This window comes from Spermophilus citellus (genome assembly GCF_964194105.1).
Source record: "Spermophilus citellus genome assembly, chromosome: 12".
Classification (NCBI taxonomy): Eukaryota; Metazoa; Chordata; class Mammalia; order Rodentia; family Sciuridae; genus Spermophilus; species Spermophilus citellus.
This window is the reverse complement of record NC_138198.1, coordinates 72,471,594-72,496,685: the sequence shown is the minus strand read 5'-3', so window position 1 is coordinate 72,496,685 and position 25,092 is coordinate 72,471,594. Positions and strand designations below refer to the sequence as shown.

The 25,092-nt window shown below is 42.4% G+C and overlaps 1 protein-coding gene and 1 long non-coding RNA gene across 13 annotated transcripts in view; one reads left to right on the top strand and one right to left on the bottom strand.

Moving 5' to 3' along the window:
* The window catches only part of LOC308631583, a 186,775-nt gene extending 177,619 nt beyond the window's left edge, over nucleotides 1-9,156 (bottom strand). For all 10 annotated transcript variants that reach the window (XR_014018263.1, XR_014018264.1, XR_014018265.1 and 7 more), the window contains exon 1: nucleotides 9,024-9,156. This is a non-coding gene — a long non-coding RNA (uncharacterized lncRNA). The remainder of the gene's footprint in view (nucleotides 1-9,023) is intronic.
* Nucleotides 9,157-9,350: 194 nt separating this feature from the next.
* The window catches only part of LOC308631582 (receptor-type tyrosine-protein phosphatase mu-like), a 102,349-nt gene continuing 86,607 nt past the window's right edge, over nucleotides 9,351-25,092 (top strand). For all 3 annotated transcript variants that reach the window (XR_014018260.1, XR_014018261.1, XM_081262926.1), the window contains exon 1: nucleotides 9,351-9,475. The gene's annotated coding sequence lies outside the window, so the exon portion shown is untranslated. The remainder of the gene's footprint in view (nucleotides 9,476-25,092) is intronic.

Genomic DNA, 25,092 nt, shown 5'->3' with positions numbered 1-25,092 from the left:
CTTTTCTGTGTTGACTATATTCTTTTCAAGTTGATAAACTATGTCTTCATTATCTGATGTTCTGACTTCTACTTGATCTAGTCTATTTGTAATATTCTCCTTTGAGTTCTTAATTTGGTTTATAGTTTCCTGCATTTCTAGGATTACTGTTTGATTTTTTTTTAAGATCTCTATCTCCTGGTACAGCTCGTTCTTTCCATTTGAATTTGTTTGTTTAATTCATTTTCAAAATATACTTTTATTGCTTGGACTTGCTGTCTCATGTCTTGTCTAATATTCCTTTCCATCTGAGTTAGGTATGCCTTGAATTCTTTCCCTATCCCTGTTTCTGATGCTTCTAGGTCCTCCTGTAGAATTAAGTTGTCCTGCATTGTTTGTACTCCTTTTTTCCCTTGTTTTTTCATGATGTTCATGCTACTTTCCAGCTCTATTTGATTGCTGTGTTTCTGCTCTCTTCTATAAATTTGTTTTGGTTTTTTATATCTCTGTTGTCTCTCCTTTGTGTTAGTAGACTATGATTGCTAAAGTGGATTCCGCTGGGAAGGAATTCTGACGGCCGAGCTCCAGTGATGTCACCTCTCTGCTATGGCGTGCCCCAGGCTCCTTACTGGGGTGTCCGAATGGAGGGGTGGGACTGTATTGACTCTGGTTGGTTTCAGCTCCTGGACGCCGGCGGCCAGGCAGTCTCCAGCTGCCCAGTCGCGCGGGCAGCCAGCGGGCGTGCGGTCACCGTCGGCGTGTGGTTTCCAGCTGCTCAGTCGCAGGGGCAATGGGCCGGCTGTCGCTGGTGGGCGGGCGATCTCTAGCCGCCCAGTTGCAGGGGCAATGGGCCAGCTGTTGCAGGTGGGTTTGCGGTCTCCAGCCACCCAGTCGCAGGGGCAATGGGCTGGCTGTCGCTGGTGGGCGGGCGATCTCTAGCTGCCCAGTCGTGCGGTCGGTCGCCGGCGGGGGGCGGACTCCAGCCGCCTAGTTGTGTGGGCGGCAGGTGGAGTTTCGCCGGTGGGCGTGCGTTCTCGGGCGTGCGATCTCCGGCCGCCCAGTCGAGTGGGCCTGGCCTCTAGTCCCCTGGTTTCTTCTGCCTTCTGCTAGTCCTTGTTTCTCCTGCTAGACCAGATTTCCCCTGAGTGATGCCTCTCAGCAGTTCAAACTGTACTCTGGGCCTGCCATTTGTTGGGTGTGGAGGGTGGCTATTGAGAACCCCCCCCCCCTGCCCCGCACTCTATTGTTTTGATTTTTTTCCTGCTTGCCCCTCCCCCGCGCTGGCAATACAGGTTTCGTTTTCCCCGCTGATGGGAGGGGGAGTTGAAGGTCCGGTGTCTCTAGTTTTCCCTGTGTCTTTATGCAGGCTTGCTCTGATAATCCCTCCCCCGGAGAGCCTAGGAGAGATTTTATGCGAATTCCCAGCTGTATGGGAGATGAGCTGAGTAACACGGACCTGTTTTATTGTTGCAATCTGTCAGAGAGTGGCGGTGGTTACTTCAGCTCTCCAAGATGGTGGCCACTGGTTTCCTTGGTGGAGTTTCCATTGTGGGGGATAGAACTGTCCCATTTCCTTCCCCGTCTGAAATCCTGAACTCAGCCCGGGGCTCCGTGAGTGCTCAGGCAACAGGATTCCACAGAATCTGCAGCAATCTCCCTGCTTGCTAGTGGCTTCTCGGCGGCTCCCCGCCGTCTGTAGCCGCGGGGCGGGCCGCGTGGATCAGTCAGCCTGGATCTCCGGTCGCACGGTTGGCTCGTGTATGAGACTCAATTCCCGGACCTCGGTGCTGGAAATCCTTCCTTTAGGTTTTGGTGCACCCCCATCTTGCTGTAAGTTCCTAACAAGATAGTTTTTTGTCGTTCTAACTCATTATTCACCCGCGCAGTGGCGCGGTACATGGGGTGTGATGCACTCTATTCGAGGCCATCTTCGCTAGTCCTTGTGAGGCTGATTTGAATGACAGCTTTGATGAAGACCACTTTGCTAACCAGATCATACGATAGATATTTTTCACTCACTGATTAGCCTGAATTGTTCTTTACATATATGATTTATTATAACAATATAAATAATAGCATTATAAATATACACATTTATATGCATATTTAAAACATGCATTGACTAACATAAAAATAAATTAACATTATTTTTGTTTTCACAATCATTTCTAGACATTCCCATGTTTGTAAATAAAGTGTTTTAAGTTAAATAATAACAGGTATGATTAACAGCAAAGCTCTTGGACAACTTTCCAGCAAATGAGAAGGTGCATGACTGGACAAGGAATCCTTTAGAGACGAGTTAGTTTCCAACATTTTTGTTTTCAATAACTTTGAGAATGAACCTGATCAAATATCAACTTACAAATCATTAAAAATAATTTTGATGCCAAATCAAGTGTGAATTTTGGCATGCAAATTGAACAGTACTCTAAGAAGTAGCACTGCCATAGCAAAAAATCCTTACAGTTCTATCTATTTATATAAACAAAGTTTCTTGGCACATATTCGTAAAAATGAAAAATGGAAACAGAATCGGCACTTCATTCAGTTTAATTCTAGCAGTAAATAACACCAATCCACAGACACATGAACTAATTTCTTCAAAGCCCAATTGATTTCTGAAGTACTTCTCCAATACATTTTAACAATGATTCAATTGTATACCAATAATTGGAGTGATCATTCAACTGGATAAAATTTAGCACTTAGAGCTTCATACTCCGGTGAAATTAAAATTTCTATTTTATATATACTTTTGCTGCAGAGATATTTGGTAAACAATAAGTAGAAGATTTCAAGCTTAAACATGTTATAAGGGGCTGGGGATGTGGCTCAAGCAGTAACGCGCTCGCCTGGCATGCGTGCGGCCCGGGTTCGATCCTCAGCACCACATACCAACAAAGATGTTGTGTCCGCTGAGAACTAAAGAATAAATATTAAAAATTCTCTCTCTCCTCTCTCACTCTCTTTAAAAAAAATAAAGTGTTTCTAGCTTTAAAAAAAAATTTAAAAAAAACATGTTATAATATGATACAATTCTATGGAAAAATTATAAGAAAATACCTGTTCAAGGAGGTAAAATAAAAATAAAAGCTTTTTCATGTATTTTTAAATGGACAGTGGGATAGTATCAAGTCCTTGGGTACCCAGCTTTTCTCTGATAGATATCTTTAAAACATCTTTGTAAAAGTTTTATTTTAAGATGCAGTATTTACTATAGAGCATATATTCTCTGCTTCTGAACTGAATAAACAGGATAAAAATTTCAGATGTGAACTTATCAAAGGGCAAGGAAGTGCCTAGTTTTTAAAAATTCTTTTACAGAATACAGAAGCATGAAAGTCAGATGTCTACCCAGTACCACTGCCCAAAGACCTCAGATCTTAGCCTTGGCCATCAGCTCCCTGCAAGATGCCATACAGCAAGGTTCCAAACAGCAGTAGCTATTCCATTTTGCTGCTGACAATCACAGTTATTTCTGTTGATGTTGTTAGGATGCACTACAGTCTCCAGAATGAGCAAACATATCCATTGACTCTGTTTGAAAGTCATCCTCCAAAATGAAGAGACCAACTTTATAAGTGTCCTGAGAGCTGGTGTCCCTCAGTCCTTAGTCCTGTTATTGGGGTGACAATGCTGCTTGCAGCTGAGTCATCCATCCACCCTTACTAGACTCCTGCCTAACCAATCAAAAGGGAAGCATGCAAAAAGGTCTAGGATCTCAAAACAGGATCAGGTTAAGCTCCCAGGGTATGCATCATAATGCTAACTCTGTCTGATACAGACAAAGTACTATGTTCAGGGTGAGTAGCCTGTACCCAAAGTGCTTAAACCTAAAGTATGTTAATTTTGATTTTTTTTTAGATTTTTGGAATATCTGCATACATGTAATGACAGATCTTGGGGACGGGAATGAAGTATAAACACAAAATTCACGTCTGTTTCATGTGTGTCTTGAACATGCTGCCTGAAGATAGTTTTTTACACTATTTTTCACATGCCTACACCTTGACTGCAACCCACCTCATGAGATCAGGTGTAAAATCTTGCACTATGGCATTATGTCAGTGCTCAAAAAGTTTTGGATCTGGGAGCTTTTCAGATTTCAGGTTTTGGCATTTGGGATGCTCAACAAGCTGCACAATTTAATGGCTTATGAATCATGTTAATTAAGTTCCAAACTCAGCTTTGCCTCCTACCATGTACCTGATGCTGGTCACTTTGCATAGCCTCTGAGCTTATTTCCAGGCCTGTAAAATGGGGGTACCTTAGGTTGTCATGAGTACTAAGTCGGGCAATATGTATTTGAAAGACACTTCAGACAGTGCCTGAAAATATGGAAATGTTGAAATGTTCAGAACATTGGTTGCTCTTCTGTCATGTCACACTGCTATGTTTAAGGACTGCCGTGCTGAGTAAAAACAAAGCAGAGGAGACCTTCATCATTATAAAAAATACATGTATGAAGATGTGAATTTGGTGTCAACATACCTTATATACACACAGAGATACGATAAATTGTGGTATAAAGGTGTATTAAGAATTGTAATGCAAAAAATAATAATAAGAGAGCTCATGTATAATGGCATAATTTGGCGTGTCCATATTTTATATAGAGTTACAAAAAAATTGTGCTGTGAATGGATAATTATGATTGTAATGCATTCCACTATTGTCATGTATGTAAGAAATTAAAAAACAACAACAACAAAAAAAAATCAAAGCAGAGCGTGAGCAGGTCTCCCATTTCTAGCTCACTCCATCTGGAACAGCACTCACTGTGCCGTCCACATCCTGCAGAGGAGAAAGGTGGTGACAAGCAGCCTGTCTTCTGATAATTCCACCCCAAGAGGAGCAGCAGTGGTTCAGTGGGATGAATACACCTGTTTAAAGCTCAACTATTACAGAACACAGAGAAGGAGGAAGGAAAAGAAAGGAGAAAATGAAAGCCCAGGAGCTTGATATCAGGCATAGAAATAAAAGAGCAGTCAACTTTTTAACTCAGGAACCCCTCACAAAACTATGCAGTTTTCCAACTTCTGGCCAAATTCCAATCCTGTGCACAGCCATCTTTTAGTATAGCAGAAAATTTGTCTGCCTGGGGACAGAAGGAAAGGGAGCCAAGGCACCTACAATGCCATCTTCTAGTTTAAAAATTAAGTGAAAGCTCTTTAAAATTTTCCCCTTCCTCCAGTTTCCTAGGCCTTCCCATTCTATATTTTATCTAAGTAAATGATTATACCCTCAAAAACTCATCCACTTCAGAAGTATCTCATTTTTTAAAATAAATTATTTATTCAAATTTATTATACATGACGGCAGAATGCAATTCATTTCATATTATACATATAGAGCACAATTTTTCAAGTCACTGATTGTACACAAAATATTTTCACACCATTCCTCTTCATAGGGGTACTTAGGGAAATGATGTCTAACTCATTCCACTATCATTCCTCCCCCCTTACCCCCCTCCCTCCCCTTTGCCCTATCTAAAGTTCCTCCATTCCTCCCATGTTCCACCCTGTTCATCCCTGTTATGAGTCAGCATCTTAGTAGCAAAGAAAATATTCAGCCTTTGGTTTGGGGGGATTGGCTTACTTCACTTAGCATTATATTCTCCAACTTCATCCATTTACCTGCAAATTCCATGATTTTATTCTCTTTTAATGCTGAGTAATGTCCCATTGTGTATATATATACCAAAATTTCCCTATCCATTCATTAACCAAGTTGATTCATCAACCAGGTTGGTTCCATAATTTAGCTATAATGAATTGTGCTGCTATAAAAATTGATTTGTCTGTGTCCCTGTATGCTGTTTTTAAGTCCTTTGGGTATAGACTGAGGAGTGGGATAGCTGGGTCAAATGGTGGTTCCATTCCAAGTTTTCCAAGGAATCTCCATACTGCTTTCCAGATTGGCTGCACCAATTTTCAGTCCCACCAGCAATGTATGAGTGTGCCTTTCCCCCCCACATCCTTGCCAACACTTATTATTGTTTGTATTCTTGAAAGCTGCCATTCTGACTGGAGTGAGACGAAATCTTAGTATATTTTTGATTTGCATTTCTCTAGTATCTAGAGATGTTGAACATTTTTTAATAGTTTGTTGATTGATTGTATATCCTCTTCTGAGAAGTGTCCAGTTCCCTAGCCCATTTATGGATTGGGTTATTTGCTTTTGTTTGTTTGTTTGTTGTTTTGGTGTTAGAGTTTTTGAGTGCTTTATATTTTCTAGAGATTAGTGCTCTAACTGATGTGTGAGGGTAAAGATTTGATCCCATTCTGTAGGCTCTCTATTCACCTCACTGATTGTTTCAGAAAAGCTGTTTAGTTTGAATCCATCCCATTTATTGATTCTTAGTTTTAAAGCTTGCACTATAGGAGTCTTATTAAGAAAGTTGGGCCTAAACCTACATGATACAGATTTGGGCCTACTTTTTCTTCCATTAGGCGCAAGGTCTCTGGTTTAATTACTAGGTCCTTGATCCACTTTGAGTTTAATTTTGTGCATGGTGAGAGATAGAGGTTATAGAAGGCTCTCCTTCCAGTTTTCTAGAGGCTTCCTTCCTCCAGACTGGACTTCAAGCTCCCTAGACAAGCCAGCCCTGGAAAGGGAGATGCCACCCCCTCCCTCTTTAGTTTCCATACTATTTTTATTTAATAACAGAAGGTTCAGCTGACCTTTTTTTCTTTAAATGTAATTAGGCACTTTTTTCGTTTAAATATTTTTAGTTGTAGATGGGCACAATATTTTTTTTTATTTATTTTTATGTGGTGCTGAGGATCTAAGCCAGTATGTCACACATGCTACTACTACTGAGCTTCAACACCAACCCTGACATATGTTTTTCCATGAGCTCCTTACAGGGTCATCTTGGGACAGCCTTACATCCTCAATACTCAGCAAAAGCTGAGAGTAGGGACCTCAACAAAGGATTCATAAACCAGTCTTTGCCTGCAAAAGGCGCAGGCACCTTGGATTTCCCCAGAACGTGTTTGTACAGGGCTGCTGTGAGTTCGGGAATAAAGAATTGCTGTTCGAATCTACAAAGCTGTGAGTGGCTCGTGATCTTGTGCCCAGCCAAGACTGCGGCAACTAGGCTCCCAAATTGGCAAGTGCTATCCAATATTCACTAGTAAAAATGCTGGCCAAAATCTGCATCCAATCAGACAGCCCTGTATCATTCTATTAAAATCTGTGTGGCACATTCAATTATCAGCTAAGGAAAAATTAAAGTTGGGGAAGGATATTTCTCTTCAAGTTGATTGTTTGGGTTTCTTTCAAAGCTAAGGGCAATCAGCTTTCTACAAGCTCCACTCCATCTCTGTCCCCTAGTCAGGGGTCCTGCCACTCAGCAACTGCAGGACACAACCTTCTGTACCTCTGTACACAGAGGACCAACAGCCAATGGTCTTGGCCTCCTAGAAAGTAAGAATTGATGTTTTCACGCGCCAGATTGCCAAAAGTCTTTAACGTTTAAAACGTGCCTTTTTTGCTTTTAATGAAAGTCTTCATCAAAAAAAGAGGAGTCCAACTTACTCATTACTCTCGAATAAACATAGAAATCTATTCTGCAAACCAAGTGTACAGCCATATAGCGGGGGGAGGGGGTTATTATTAAGAGAAAAAGAAGAAAGTCCACCACCACCGCTGTGCATAGACTTTAATGAAGCTCATTTAATAAGCATGGGAAAGAGTAAAGATTGCCAGCATTTGCCCATCATCGTGGGTCCTTCAGGTACAAAAAGGGGATCCTGGAGATAAACCCTGGAACACCATGCAAGGTTTGGCCTCGCCCCTGACCCCCATCTCGGGTTGAAGATCCAGTCTCCACAAGGGCTTCCAATGCCCAAGCGCGCCGATAGCACCTGCTTGCTCCCGCGCACACTGCCAGCCCCCCCCCCCCCCACACACACACACGGGGGACAACAAATGCAGCCCGGCAGAGTTCACAAGTTGACTTTAGATGCGGCGCTCCACCAGGGGGCCAAGGATTAGGAGCGGGTGTCCAGTGTGGCGCAACACCTCTGAGGCATGGGGAGCTGTCGCTTCCTCTACCATCGCGGAGACCTCTTTGGAACCAACAAGGAAAGCTCGTCCAAGCTCTCCTAAGACACTGCGCGACCACGGGGACCTACTAAGGTCGCCGGACACCGCGAGCAATGGTCGACAGGGAGGTCAAATCGCCCCCAAGCTGCGGTTAGGTCAGGATGTTCAACGCGGGCACACCTGGACACCGGCGCCTCCCTCCCGTGGCTCTGCTCTGGGTCTGAGGGGACAGCGCAGCGCCAATGCCTGGCGGCGGCTGTAGAAACCTTCAGGCAAAGTTTTCAGTTGTTCTGTAGGAACTGGCCAGAGAGTTGAAGTGGCGGGCGTCCAAACCGGAAGCCCTAGCCCATGGCGCAAAGAGAAAGGGGCCAAGCTGGGGGTCCGGGGTCCAGGACTAGTCCTAGAGGCGGGCCCGCTCCACACGCCCGGGTGCTCAGCGCCAGCCCTCCCTTCAGGGCCATCGCCTTGTGCCCCGCTGATCCGCAGACAGGTGCCTGACATGCCGCGCCCCTGGCCGGCCCCGACGGCCTCCTCCAGTTCTCCTACCTGGGAGGTGCCGGGGTCCCGGACACCTCGCTCTGACCCCTTCGCCCCAAGAGCGGCTGTGATTACCTGAAAACGTCTACCCTGTATCAGTTAGCACAAGTCCCGCCAAAGTCGCCAGACAAGTCCCAAGTCCTCTCATGGTGCTGAGTGCGCGCCTGGCTGCTCCCCAGCAGAGGCGGCCTAACGTGGGTGCGCGAAGGCGGAGGGGGGACGGGAGCTGGGGCTTCCACACAGCGAGGAGAGACGCATAAATAGCAAAGCCTGAGCCAAACCCCCCCCAGATGCCAGTAATAAAAGAAGTCCAAACTCCAGCGTCCTGGGTCCTCTTGCCCTGCTCCTGCCTCTGCTCCGCATCTTGCCCTGCTGAGAGGTAACGGAGGGCGCGCCCGCGGAGCCAAAATCCTCCCTGGGTTCCTGCAGCTGCGCCCCCCGCCGCTCACCTTCCGCTGCTCGGACCCGAGCCGCGGGCGCCGGCCGTGGCTGTGGCCGCTCGCGTCCTGCCCGCCGCCTCTTTGCTGTCAGCCCCAAGCCACCCCAAGCGGCGGCGCGCCAATGGCCGAGCCCGCGCCCGCTGCGCACTTGGCTCTTGCTCCCCGACTGGCGAGGCCCGGCAGGCTGGCTGAGAGCCCCGCGTCAAGGCCACTCCGCACAGCTGAGGCCCGCTAGAGGGCGTGGGCGCTAGCGCTCGGCGCCTCCTGGAGCTCCGCAGGGGGTGGCCTGGCGTCCACCACTGCTGGTGCAGACGTCTCCCGCGCGGGAAGGAGCGGCTGCAGAGTTGCTACCCTCTGCCCCTCCTCGCCCGGACTGTGTCTTCTATTTCGGTGGTTGGCTTCGAGAGGGTGGCTGTGGAAGGGGCTGCGGCTCGCCAGAAGTTTGTTCTGAGTCAAAACCCGTGAGTAGTAAGAGAGCAGCGGGCAGGACCAGCGGCCTGCAGCTCAGCGGTGGCGGCCAAGGCGGTTCGGTCCCAGGCGCCCTTAGGCGGTGTCGCGGAGCAGAGCTGTTTCAACCGGAGTCGCAGGGCCCGCGCTCCCCCGCCGCTGCGGGAAAGGCGAGCGAGATAATCTTGGAGGTTATGGAGGGCTGCGGGCTGCTCCATGCCCCCGGCGGAGAAGTTGGCGGAGGCCAGGGGAAGGAGCTGGAGCCCTGGCGCGCCAGCCTGCGCTAGGGCGGCCCCGTGGGGGCACATTCGCCCCATGCCCTGAGCCCCAGCACCGGTGAAGCAGGGCTCGCTTTTATGCTCCATGGTGCCTCTGCGTCCAGTGTGCGAGCCGGCTGTCGTGGAAGGCGGCGGTCACACTGAAACTAGGGTTTGAACATAAACCGTGATTTCTGTATCTGGCTGGTGCGAAGTGCTTGGGCAAGGGGGGAGAAAGAAAGATGGGGAATGAATCAAGAAATGTCTCTAAATATTTTACTTTGCCATTTTGAGTCTGAGATGACTCTTACTGAGAATTTTTTATACTTTCATGCTTCAGTAAAGCGTAACTTTTAAACATTTTTTGTTCCTTGTTTATTTTTAATGATCCATCCCCCTCAAAATAAGCAAATTGAACCAACTCAAGACAGCTGTAGGCTCCTGGCCTAACCACTGCAGCCAAAGAGGCTTGGGAAGAGGTTAATTGGAAATCAAAATAACTGTTTGAATACCAGAATGTTCTCTAATTTGCCAAATGTCAAGTGCTTCTGGATTCCAAAGTGCCTGGAGCTCTCCAGGCCTGCTAGCTCCAAGAGGCATCCTCTAATCAACCCTTCCTCCCCTGTTTTAAGGTACTTTGAAGACCTAATAAATATATTGACCCACGTTCATGCTGAACAGGTCCACAGAGGGCCCCAGAAGAACCAGCAGACAAGGATACCTTACATGTGTCATCCTCCTGGGGTAAATTTGGAAATCTTATGACTTTTGCCTTTGGTATGGCAACCAGCACTTTCTTCCTGAATTCCACTTACTAGGTCCTTATCAGACTTGTTGTCTAAAAGATGTCTCCAAATTAATAATTTTCATTTTAATATGACCTTACACCACCATGCTATTTTATTCAAATATGTACCTGTTGAGCCTTACCTTTCATTGCAAAATGAAATTTTGAAGTGAGACAAGAAGGGCAGTCTCGTATTTCAAAAAAGGATCAACAATTCAGGATGATCCAGTCTGCAATCTGTACTTTCCATTTTGGTGAAATTGTGCCATATACCAGAACACAAATTTGCTTTATAAAAATTGTAGTGGTTTTTCCAATGGAGTTGTACCCTAGTGAGGATCCAGATGGGAAGTAAAAGTCAGTCTAGTCACATTGCTTCTGAGTAACTTCTTTAAACTGGGTGGAGAGGTTAATGTTAGGGTAGGATTTCATTTGTAAAGTATGTTAATTCTTTCAGTAAATAACTATTAAGGCAATACTGTTTGCCAGGCACTGTGCTAAGTGCCAGAGGTGGTCCTAGTAGGCTCCCTCAGAAGCTGACCTTAAGGTTAGAATTTCAGTACAGGTGATTTTTTTTTTTAATTGGGGAAGTGATTTTTTTAAACTAGAGAATAAAAGAAATCAATATAGGGGTTGTTAATGAGTGGGTTACTGCTGAGGGCAACTGGGCTTGATCCCCTGGGAGTCTTCAGGATTTGGAAATTTCATTGCTGTTACCACAGGACTTCCATAATAACCCCTGGAAAATCCTGTTCCTTCTTACAGTTTCTTAAAGCTCAGGGGAGGGTCTGAATGTCAATTGTCCTTGTTCTTTGCTCTTCATGACAATGGTAGGCTGACTGTCCTTAGGAGCCTGCCATTCCCATTTCAAAGGGTAAGGGGGGGTTACCCAGCCACAACTTCCCTTACAATTTGGGACTACTACATCTTTTTTTAAATCCCTCCTACAGATAACTGGTCAAAACAGCCTTTGAGCCCAAAGAGAAGGGCTCTATTGAAAACTAATGGTGAGAAATAGGGGTTTAATTTCATTTGGTTGCATATGGATTTCCAGTTTTCCCAGCACCATTTTTTGAAGAGGCTATCTTTCTCCAATGTATGTTTTTGGCACCTTTGTCTAATATAAGATAACTGTAATTATATGGGTTTGTCTCTGTGTCCTCTATTCTGTACCATTGGTCTACCAGTCTGTTTTGGAGCCAATTCCATGCTGTTTTTGTTACTATTGCTCTGAAGTATAGTTTAAGGTCTGGTATTGTGATACCACCTGCTTTACTCTTCCTCCTCAGGATTGCTTTAGTTATTCTGGGTCTCATATTTTTCCAGATGAACTTCATGACTGCTTTTTCTATTTCTATGAGGAATGCCATTGGTATTTTTGATTGGAATCACACAAAAACATGCATAAAACTCAACTCAAAGTGGATCAAGGGCCTAGGAATTAAGCCAGAGACACTATATCTCATAGAAGAAAAAGTAGGCCCAAATCTCTATCATGTTGGATTAGCCATCCCCCCCCGCCCAACTTCCTTAATAAGACTAGTGCAAAAATTAAAATCAAGAATCAATATATGGATAGATTCAAACTAAAAAAGCTTCTTCTCAGCAAAAGAAACAATCAGTGAGGTGAATAGAGAGCCTAATTGGGAGCAAATTTTTATCATTCACACATCAGGCAGAGCACTAATCTCTAGGGTGTATAAAGAACTCAGAAAGCTAAACACACAGACACACACACAGACACACACACAAAAAAACAAATAACCCAATCAACAAGTGGGCCAAGGAACTGAACAGGCACTTCTCAGAAGATGATATACAATCAATCAGCAAATATATTTAAAAAATGTTTAACATCTCTATCAATTAGGGAAATGCAAATCAAAACTACTCTAAGATTTTATCTCACTACAGTCAGAATGGCAGCTATTAAGAATAAATACAAAGAACAATAAGTGTTGGTGAGGATGTGGAGAAAAAGGTACACTCATACATTGCTGGTGGGACTGCAAAGTGGTGCAGTCAATGTGGAAAGCAGTATGGAGACCCCTTGGAAAACTGGGGATGGAAACACCATTTGACCCAGCTATCCCACTCCTATGTCTATACCCAAAGGACTTAAAAGCATACTATAGGGACATAGCCACATCAGTGTTTATAGCAGCACAATTCACAAAAGTTAAACTGTGGAACCAACCTAGTCCCCTTCAGTAGATGAATGGATAAAGAAAATGTGGTATATACACAATGAAATATTACTCAACATTAAAAGAGAATAAAATCATGGCATTTGCAAGTAAATGGATGGAGTTGGAGAATATAATGCTAAGTGAAGTTAGCCAATCCTAAAAAACTAAATGCCAAATATTTTCTCTGATATAAGAAGGCTGATTCACAGTGGGGTTGGGAGGGGGAGTATGGGAGGAATGGTGGAACTCTAGATAGGGCAAAGGGATGGAAAGGGTAGGCAAAGGGTAGGAAAGATGGTGAAATGAGATGGACATCATTACTATAAGTACATGTATGAAGGCAGGAAAGGTGTGAATATACTTTGTATACAACCAGAGATACGAAAAATTGTGCTTATATGTGTAATATGAATTGTAATGCATTCTACTGTCATATATAACAAATAAGAATAAAAATAAATAAATAATAAATAAAAAGAAAACTAATGGATCCTAAGGAAGGGCCACTGTAGGGTACTCCCAACTGAGTATTTGCTTTGGCTTGTATTTTTAACAGTGGAGATTTCTTATTTCAGTCTAACTACATGTCACTCCAGGGCATCTAGGAAAAATAGTGACATTTACATTGCAGTTGGTCAGAGTTACGGATGCTGTCAAGCAAGTCTCTAATATTGGGGGGCTTGAGGGAAGAGTTAGGGAAGGAAGACTTACTTACCATATGTCTAAATTTTATCAAGTTTGCAAACTACTGTGCATCTTCTTATTATATGTTGATAAGAATCAAATTAAAAGATTAAACAGTTTTGGAGGCTTTTGTTTTAGTTTTTGAGGGGGGAGGGTTGCTAGGAATTGAATTTAGAGCCCTGAGCATGCTCAATACTGACTAGCATGAAGCTGTACCCCTGGCCCCTACTATAGTTTTTATGTCACAGAAAGTAAACAAAACATCAGACAATAAAATATATTATTGTACATAGGTATATTTTCTGTTAAGAAACAGTCTGGATATATGCATAAGTAATACATAATTCATATATTATGGCATATATGTTCCAGAAAATTGGTGTATTCCTTTATTTTAGTAAAATAACCAATTTGTTATAATCAATATTTTCACATATGTGTGTTCTATTAATAGCAAGGATCTAAAACTATGTGTCTCTACATGGCATCACTTAGCCACTTTCAGTTTTGTTACCTAGTGGCACTAGCTACATTTCCAGTGCTCAGGAAGAACATATGGCCAATCGCTGCTGGACAGCCCAAATAGAGAACATTTTTATTACCACAAAGGTGATGTAAAAGATTAGTGTATTCAAACTATACAAAATCTGAACATATATTTTCATCAAAAATGTCAATTTTTTAAATTTAGAAAATTAAAATTACTTTGTACAGTTGAAATTTATCTTCTTTCAAATGATTCCAAGTGATCTGTTGGAATTCACATTCAAAATACAAATTTTGACTGAATTTCCATATTTAAATATATATATTGTACTGGGATTTGAACCCAAGGACACTTAACCCATATCTGCAGCCCTTTTTGAATTTTTTTTTTTTTTGAGGCAGCTTCTCAATGATTTGCTTAATGCCTTGCTAAGTGGCTAAGGCTGGTATTGAATTTGCAGTCCTCCTGCCTCGGTATCTGGAGTCACTGGGATTACTGGCATGTGCCACCATGCTCAGCTTAAATAAAAAGTGTTAAACCTTAAACTGTCCCATATTTGAAATTTTAATTGTACCTTATTAATGTCTAAATAAAACATAAGCCTATCAGCAATTCTAACACTGAGTCCACCCAGCTGCCAATGTAAAGAATCAGTTATCAGTATGTGTTATTACTACATAGCTACCATTTTTAACAGTGGAGTTCATTATTTAACTTTATAAAGTACTCAATGACCACACTCATTATTCATTATTTAACTTTATAAAGTACTCAATGACAAATATATACTAATGTGTGACTTCCTCCAGAACAAAAGATTGGGTCATAAAAAAAAAAAAAAAAAACAACGAAATGGGTGTTTGGTATTACTGGGAAACAACACCCATGACCTAAAACTATAAGATCTGCTTGCTATCTGAGTGACTGAGGTGACCATTTGTTCCTAAATAAATATTTATACAGGTTTGTGGTACTTGGGTTTTCCAAGTCTCATGGCCAGAGTAGGAGCCCCTTTTGCCCAGTTTGTGTGCAGAACTTTTGTCTGTACCTATGTAGTGATAAAGTCTTTGGCAACAGTAGTTGTTTCTGATTTTGATCCCAAACCCAATAAAGTAAGTAAATTACAAAATGAAAACTGATCTGTCCAAAATCCATCCCTCTTATCCGATGTCAATATTGAATCTGGAGGTTAACCACATGCAAAAAGTTCCTTAAGCCATGGAAAAACCTGCCAGAGAGCATAGAGGGAAAGAATTATTTCAATATCTCCAAGACCACTTAATGGGCATTGTGGGTATCCAGTGGACAAGGAAACAATTGTGATTGTTTTCATTACCTATGTATTCTCATCTAGACCTTGATGAGATGATGACTTACTATTTTTAGATGTGTGTTGGGATTATGAAAATATACTCTGAGATAATAAATGGAAAATGGAAATGAACACCCCTGTATAGGTTTCCACAATGAGGCATTCCCTTCTATTGATCAAGGAAAGTATGTTTGGAGGGAGGGAGAAGGGAGGACGGATGGACTTGAATTCAAAGTCCAATTCAATATGAATCACAACTGTGTGAGTAAAATTAGTTCATTTCAGCTTCCTGGCTTGTAGAAGTGGTATTAGATGGGAAAGCTCTGTGTAAACTCAGGCACTGAGCAAACGTGATTATTTATTATGTTGATCTCTGATTAAGCAAAGCTTAAACTGAGCAGTGCCCCTCACTCCCACCTGCTCTGATTCCAATTTTCTTTATTTTAGAGACCTGTGTGAGCTGTGGGACAGCAGAGGGATCCTTCACTGGGTGACATGCATATCCCCAGACTCAAACACACACCTTACACATTTGGGGGTATTTATATATTTTTGTGGTGCTGAGTGGACCCAGGCTCTCATGAATGCTCAGCTTTAGCACTCAGCTCCACCCCCAACACCTAACATCAGATAGAAGAGGAGCAAACAGAACTTTCCATCCAGGACTTCATTTCTCAGCTTCACTCTCCTTTGAATGTTGTCTTGGTCCTCTTCCTGGCACCACTACACCACAGACTGGTCAAGTTGAAAAGGAATTTATTTTGGCTCATGCTTCTGGAGTGCAAGTTCACAAGGCTGCATCTGGTGATGGTCTTGCTGGCAGAGCCCTGAGGTAGAATAGGGCATCATATGGCAAGAGACAAAGTGTATGTGTACAGGTGTGTCTCCTCTGGTGTCCCCTTGTAAACCACCACCCTCATGACCTTGCCTAAACTCAATCCCTTGCCAAAGGCCCCACCTATAAGCACCATGTCCAATTAAGTTCCTCCCCTCTTAACATCGCACACTGGGGATTAAATGTCAGCCCAGTGTCAGAGACAAATCATATTCAAACCACAGCAAATGTGTGTGTACGTGGAACCAGGGAGGGTGGGATGAAGATGAAAGCACAGGACTGGTTTGTCACAGGGGCCAGAAGAAAGCAGGTCACCTAACCTTCCACCAGCGAAGCCCTGGCTTTTCCTGAACAGAAGAAAGAATGGGGGCAGGTGCCCTTTTCTGTGACTGTGCATATCCTGCCTAAGGTCAGAACCTGTCACTGACAAAGGCAAAGCTCATCCAAACACAGTTCAAAGCCACAGTTGTATAAAGGCTTAAATCACCAGGTTGCAGTCTTAGATGTTCCAGGAATTCCTTCTCGTGACCTGATTAACAAACAGAGAGAGGTAATAGATTTTAGCTAGTTTTTTTTTTTTTTTTGCTTTGCCCACATTATGGTCAGAATATAATTAATTGCCTATAAAGCTTGTACTAACATAACACAGCATTTGTATAGTTTTTTGTTTTTCTTTTTGCAGTAGTGGGGATTGGACTCAAAACTTCACACTCCAGTGCTCTATCACTGAGCTACAATTCCCATTCCTATTTTTATTTTGAGTCATGGTCTCTCCCAGAACGACCTCAAACTTAACAATGCTCCTCCCTCAGCCTCCTGAGTAGCTGGGATCACAGGTGTGCATCACTGCATCTTGCTATACTTTTTAGAAATGTTAACCCTCATATTGTTAGACTGTGTAGCCTTGGGCAATTCACTTAACTTCTCTGTTTCAGTTTCTTTATCTGTCAAATGAAGATAATAATTGTACCTGTTTCACAGACTCATGAGGATTGAATGACATAATAACATAAAGTGCTTAGAACAGTTCCTGGCTCATCATTAGTGATATATACATTGTTGATCATAGATCATTATATGACAGGATGTATGATGTAGCTCAGCATGTGCTGGAAGTTTGGTCCCCAATATAATGGTATGAAAAGGTAGTGACATCTTTAAGAGGTGGGGCCTCATGGGAGGAACTTGGATTATGTCTATTCTCATGAAAGGATTCATGCTGGTCTCCAGGAGTGGATTAGTTTCTGCCAGAGTATATTTTTATGAGAGAGTGAACTGGGCTGCCCCAGGCTCTTGCTTCCTCTGTTTACCATGTGATCTCTCATTCTCACACTCCTTCCATGTGATATTCTCCACAATGAGGCCCTCATGAGAAGCCAATGGCAGTGCCATGCTCTTGGACCTCTGAAATTACAAACTAAATGAACCTATTATCTTTTTAACGTACCTGATTTCATGTATTTGTTATAACAGAGAACAGACTATGGAGCTCTTCTATTTAATTTTACCAGGTGACACTGAAAATTTACAATTTGCAAATGGGTCATATTTTAATAAAAACCTTTTTTTCTGATTGGAACTTTCATCTCTTTGTATTTTTAGGTATAATAGTTGGGTAGGTTGATATTCTTTAAAAATTCCCTTCATAGTCATAGAGTCAGCAGCAGGAGGATCCTACAGGGCAGTCTCCATATGCCAGAGAATGTGATGGTTGCCGCTCTGTCCAAACCTGTGTTCCTAGGAACAGTACTTTACAGAGGAACCTGCTGGCGAGTTGCTGGCCCCACCTGACTCCCTCTGAAGGCTGTTCTGTGTGCTCTTGAGAGAATGACTGGGATCTCCCAGTGACTTCCTGCTCTGTGTGCAGGCAAAACTTTGGGCTGCCCTGATGCCCAGGGGCCTTATGTCCTTATGTGAAAACAGGTCACACTGTACCCTTTCCTTCCTTTTGCTCCTGCATCCTGGACTAGGGGAAACAACTGCCTGCACAAAAGCACACTTCTGACCAGAATAGCCTGTCTGCCTGTCCCCCTGGAGCAGGAGAGGCCAGGCCAGGCTGTTTCCTGCCCAGAAGCAGGTCCCATCTACATGACCAACCAGCAGCAGCGGCAACAACATGAACACTGTACCCACCTGCACACAGTCATAGCGACAGTAGTATTCAGGCTGGTTAATCATATATGGATTATATGTCACTCTACATCTTTTGTTAAAACACCCAGAAGTCCTAGAAGAAAATGATTTCTGCAAACTTTTTGGAGCTGGGAAGTTTTTCAAGAGCTGCTGGTGTATTCCAAGAGTGAGAAATGACACTTCGCTGTTTGAATCACAGGAAGTTCAAAGGCACAGGCACCAGCTCACCAGGCAGCAGCGACTTTCCATGTGGGGGTTCATTAAAGGAGAGAGTGTCTGTCTTTGTGTCCCTCATTTTGCCCAGAGGCTTTGAACTAAGATTTTATATTAGTACTTGTGCTTTTGCATGAATCAACTGTTTTTCCCAGATCACAGTTTGGAGGTTAGTCAGATTTTTCTGAATTCAGGGTAGAAATTGTGGTTCTCTATCATGCTCCCATGGATTCTTTTTTTAATTTTTTTTTTTAGTTGTTGATATAACTCTATTTTTATTTATATGTGGTGCTGAGAATTGAACCAGTGTCTCCCACATGCTGGGCAAGCGCTCCACCACTGAGCTACAACCTTATTTCCTTTGATTTCACTTTCTTTTGAAATAAATCCTTTGAAGTTGATAGGTATGTTCCTTAAGCTTAGTTTGACTAATACTATTAAGAAAGTTGTGCTAATAATGTCATTCTTATTCAGATCAAATTATTGCAACAATGTGTCCTAAATCCAGTGATCTATAATAAGGCTGGATTTCCAGTAGAATATGAAAAGAAAAGTTACAATGCTAACATGAAAGTCAAAATCATCTTCATTTTCTCTTCTTTTTTAATATTTTAAAGTTTCCCAATGTTGCAGTTTGAATCGACCATTTCTAGACAGGCATTATTTTCAATATGAGACAGGCACAGAGGAAAACAATCAAACTTATATAAAATGTTTTTTAAGCTATCATTTACTGAATTGTTGTTATGAACAGAACATTTTTCTAGGGCATTGAAACTCTAAAGGACATGTGTGGTTATTATGCCCATTTTAGAGTTGAGAAAACATGTTTAACCCAAGAGCGACAGAGATAATGCAATGTTATTAGGCCACAGTCACTAAGCGAGCAATAACTGGTAGAGCTGTGATTTGTAGGCAAATATTTTTTCTCCTGAGCTCCCTTTCTTAACCCCCTCTGCTGTATTTTCCATCTTCACCTTGGTCTCTTTTCCTACCATAAATTATTCCTCAAATTGTTGCCTAAGTTGCCATCCTCTGGCCACATACTACACTGATCTTCATGTAATGACCCCAAAGCTCTCCTATAATTCGTATCCACCCATCAAGGATATGTTAGGATTGTGAGCAATGGCAGTGTTGTGGTTTAGATATGAAGTATCCCAAAAAAGCTCATGAATACAACAATGTAAGAAGATTTTGAGGTGAAATGATCCAGTTATGATAACCTTAACCTAATCCACTTGAAAGGATTAACTGGTGGCAACTGTAGTCAGGTAGAGTGTGGCTGGAAGAGGTATGTCACTGGGTGTGTGCCTTTGGGGTATATGTTTTGTCCCAGGTGAGCAGAGACCTGTCTCTCTTTTTTTCCTAGTGGCCCTGATCTGAGCCGCTTTCATCCCCCACACCTTTCCACCATGATGTTCTACTTCATCTTGGGCGCAGAGCAATGGAGTTAGACATCTAGGACTCAGACCTCTAAAACTGTGAGCCTCTAATAAACATTTCCTCCTACAAAATTGTTCTTGTCAGGTATTTTGGTTACAGTGGTGAAAAGTCTGACTTACACAGGCAGGTAACAAAACCCAGCCAACACTGGCATGGGGAACCAGGATTAAGGGCATAGGATGTGCTAGTACCTACCTGTGGTTAAAGTCCAGCTTCTCCACTTACCAGTGAGTGACTTGGGTAAACTATTCAAGCTCTTCACGCCTCAACTTCCTTTCAAATATTAGGATAACAATAGCAGGACCATATGGTACCCACTTCTTCAGGTTCCTATGTAGACTAACTATGAATTCATGTATATTGCTCAGAAAGAATTTAAACCATTTGCTGCCGTTGTTTAAGTAAATAAATGGATTTTAGTTTCTCCTGTTTGAAAAAAAAATGTGCAGGTGGTACAGCCCCATCAGGATGCCACTGAGGAGCCAGGTTTCTTTCATCTTCCACTCTGTCATTTCCTACATGTCGACTTCATTCTCAGGGTTTGCAGAATGTGCCTCCTTCTGTATCCCAGACAGAAATAGGAAAGGCCAGTGTTACAGTTTCTATCTGGAGTGTCCCCTACAGTTTCATGTGCTCAAGGCTTGGTAGCCAGCCTGTGGTGCTAGTGGTGGGTACATCAGGAGGTGGGGCCCAGTGGAAGGAAGTACATTATTGGGAATGTGCCTTTGAAGGTGATATTGGGACCCTGGCTGCCTTCTCTTTCTCTTTCTCTCTTTGCTTCCTCATCATCCTGAGGAAAGCAGCTCTCCTCCACCACACACTTTCATGGATTCTGCCTCTCTATGGACCTAAAGGCAGTTAGATGAAGTGACTATGGCCTGATACCTCTGAAACTGTGAGCCAGAATATACCTTTCCTCCTTAAAATTGATTTTTCTCAAAAAATTGATTTTTCTCAGGTATTTTGTCACAGCAACTGAATGCTGACTAAGCACAGCAAGGGACAAGATGACTTCTTGAGGACTTTGGCTTTTATTTTGTAATTGAAGTCTTCCTAAATGATTTCTTCTACAGCTCTTCAGCCAAAATGATGCCATATGACCAGGCTTCATTTCAGTGGATGTGAAGAATTTCAGTTCTTCATTTTCCAGGCTCTTCAGTGGAAGAAAGCTAGGGAGAATGTGGTTATGACTGAGTGTTGGGTAAACTGACCTCTAGTATTGCCCAATGGACCCAAATCTCACCTATGTGTTTTTTCTAATTGACAACATCACCTGTGCTGCTTTTGACACTCATATATGGTTCTATCTGCCTGGAAATCTCATCATTTTACATGGTCAGTGTGCTATCTTTGTGTTGCTGTAACCAAAATATTCAATAAGGACAACTTAGAAGAGGAAAAGTTTATTTTGGTTCTCAGTTTGAGAGATTCAGTCCCTGGTTGGCCAACTCCATTGGTCTGGACCTGAGATGAAGCAGAACATCATGGCAGAAGGGCCTGCAGAGGAAAGCTTCTCAGCTCATGGCAGCTGGGAAGGAGAGAGAGAGGGGAGGTGGAGGGAGAGGGAGGAAGAGAGAGAAAGAGAAAAGAGATAAAATACACACAAGGAGTCAGGGACAAGTTTTAATCCCCAAGGGCATGATCTTACTGACCCACTTCCTCCAGAAGCACCTTACCTGCTACAGTTATCACCCAGTATAGTAGTCTTAGATCTATTTGATCCATCAATATACATCAATCCATTGATTAGGTTCTCTCATAATTCAATTTTGCCACCACTAACCTTTCTCTTTCTTTCTTTCTCTCTCTCTCTCTCTCTCTCTCTCTCTCTCTCTCTCTCTCCTTATATATAATAGGAATTGAACCCAGGGCCTCTCTCTCCTTATATATAATAGGAATTGAACCCAGGGCCTTGTGCATGCAAGGCAAGCACTCTACCAACTGAGCTATATCCCCAGCCCTCTGCATAGTCTCTCAAATGAGCATTTGAGGGATACCTCATATCTACACCATAAAAGTTGGCTTATTCTCATCCTTCAGGATCAGTAAATATCATTTCAGAAAGGAATTCTCCAACCACTCCCCTGAATGCATGTACTTACTGGTTCTCTCTCTTAGCACCCTGTGGATTTCTCCAAGATACTTAGTTCAATTAGGAAGATTAGAGGGATAGTACTTTTTGTATTTCCAAGAAACTGGGCTTTCTCCTTGCCTGTGGCATACCACTCTGGCCCCTGGTAAGAGAGCAAGATGCCCTTCTTTCACCAAAGGAATATGAATTTCTAAGGAAGTTCACATCAAAGAGAATAAGAAGTGGAAGATCATCCTCTTTATGCTGCAATGGAACATTGGAAGCAAAAAGGAAATAAAAGTAGAGAGAAGGGGTCATATGGTAAGGAGGAGATGCCCAAGAATATTGGAGTTAATAGCTTACTTCTAGAGAATAATCTGAAAAAAAGGGAACGCCTCTCACAGAAACCCCAAGTTCCACATGGCACTGATCTGACCAGGTCAACCACAATAACTCGAGTGCTGCACAGAAAAGTAGCTAGCTAGATTTTATTAAACAAACGAGCAAATACTATGTTTGAATGGGACATGAATATACCATCCGTGATGGGACTTGAATGTCCTGTATTTTGATGGGATAAGGAATGTGGACTTCACTACAACATGGCTAACACCTGGCATTTTGCTCATCTCTGAGGATGATTTCTCCAGTGCAGAGACTGCCCTTTCCATCCTTTGAATCCCCTCAATAGCTTCCTACTGAGACACTCCATGGGTACATCTCAATTGATTAAAAAAGGGGATGAAGATAAAAATGACACAATTAGGAAGAAGGAAAGGATTATAAGACCCAAGGTTACCTGTATTTTTTTAAGAATGGACTTTATAGCTTAGCAAGGACAAAATATAAACCCCAAAGTCACACCACCCAAGTGACCTACTGTCTCCAGTCACACCCTACCTGCCTATAGTTACCACCTAGTTAATCCATAGCAGTGGATTAATCCACAAATCAGGGCATGATCTCATAATCTAATCATTTCACCTCTAAATATTTTCACATTCTCACATATGCTTTGGGGGACACCTCATATCTAAACCATACCTTATTTTTTGTAGTTTTTTGATATTTCTTATTTTTAGTAGTTTTTGTTTAGTTCATTTGCCCATTTATTGTTTAATTTAATAATTTTGTTAGTGTTAAGTTTTTTGAGTTCTTTATATATTATGGATACTAACCTCCTGTTGAAAGAGTAACTGGCATAGATTTTCTCCCCTTTCCCTTATTCATGCTCTTAATTGTTTTCTTTGCTGTGTGGAAGCATTTTAATTCGATAACAGCTCACATATTGATTGTTGGTATTATTTCCTGAGCCTTAGTAATCTTATTGCGGAAATGATTTCCTTCACTTATGTGTTGGAGCATTGATGATGTTTTCTTCTAGAAGCTGCATAGTTTCTGATTTAAGTACTGGGCCTTTGATTTTTTTTTTTCCTTTCCTTTTCTTTTTTTAGTAATGAGGATTGAACCCTGTGCATCTACCACTAATCTGCACCTGCAGAACTTTTATTTTTTTGAGACAGGGTCTCAGGGTCTCACTAAGTTGCTAAGGCTGGCCTCGACTTGTGATCTTCCCACCTCAGCCTCCGGAGTTGCTGGGATTACAGGCATGAGCCATCATGTCCAGTTTTTGATCGATTTTGAGTAGACTTTTGTGCAGGGTTAGAGATAGGTATCTAATTTACACTTCAACATATAGATATCCAATTTTCCAGCCCCATCAGCAGCAAAAGTTTGAAAGAGAGCCAGGTACAGTGGTGCACACCCAGTAATCCCAGAGGCTGAGACTGGAGGATCATGAGTTCAAAGCCAGCCTCAGCAATAGTGAGGTGCTAAGCAATCAGTGAGACCCTAAACAAACAACAAAATAGGGCTGCGGATGTGGCTCAGTGGCTGAGTGTCCCTGAGTTCAATCCCCAATGCCAAAAAAAAAAAAAATTTTTTGAAAGAGTCAAAGCAGAGGGAAAAAAGCATGGCAAATTGCTCAGCAGAACAAGGAAGAATGAATCTTTAACTGGTGTTTGAGAGACTCACAAGCACCCGATCTGTGCCATGGAAGTCTTCAAAGCTCAGGAACTGGGGATCAAAGTGGGCTGCAGACAGGAAGATTGGTTAAAAGTTTATTTAAAATGTGGTGAGCTGGCCCAGCACAGTGGCGCATGCCTGTAATCCCAATGGCTTTGGAGGCTGAGGCATGAGGATCAAGTTCAAAGCCAGCTTCAGCAACTCAGCAAGGACCTGAGGAACTTAGCGAGACCCTGTCTCAAAATAAAAATAAAAAGGGCTGGGATGTGGCCCAGTACTGGAAAAAAGAAAAAAATGCAGTGAACTGACCCCTCTCCAAACCATCTTCTCCCTACTTTGCTAAAATGAGCTGAAGTCTCCCACCCACTCTGGCTGGAGTTTAGAAGTTAATTCCTGGCAAAGTGATAAAGTTGTAAAAGACAGTGTCTCTACTTTTGGGGATCCAGGCACCATGGAGGTTGGGCATATCTTCTTGATAATGAGCTGAAATGACAATATAAATAATGTGTAAACAATGAATGTTCAAACAATTACCCCTTTTCCCCTCAGCTCCCAGTAGGCTGTCAACAAGTTTTTTTCTCTCCAGGCAGGAGATGGGAAGATTCATCTCAGAGGACTCTCCAGCCCAAGAGAAAAGGCTTCAATTCTGACGTTGCCCCTGCCCTGATAAAACCATCCAGGAGCTGACTAGAGTTGAGGAGCCCACTTACAGCCTCAAAACTTCCCATTAATTTCATAATGTCCTACTTTCCCTTTTATTTGTTTGGAATTCTACTAAGGCATAATTTACAACTACAGAATAATGCCCTCTGTTTAATAGGAGTAGAAACCAGCAACCACCAAAAAAAAAAAACAAAAACAAAAAAAAAAACAAAAAAAACAAAACAACAACAACCAACAACAAAACACCCTGAGGAAATCTCTAATAAGAAGCAAATAGCAAACAAAAAACAATAGCATCAGCTATGGAACAAAGACATTAAACTTCAAAAAAATCCACCAATAACATCCTCTGAACAATGACATTGAGCATCTTTAAATAAGGACAAGATGCTGTAGAAAAGGAAGAGTCTTAGGGGGAAAAAAGTGAGTTCTAAAAAATTAAAAAATGCAATAGCAAAAAATGATTCAATTGAAAAGATAAAAAATACAACTGATAAATTTTCCTCAAAGGAGAATGAGAAAAATAAAC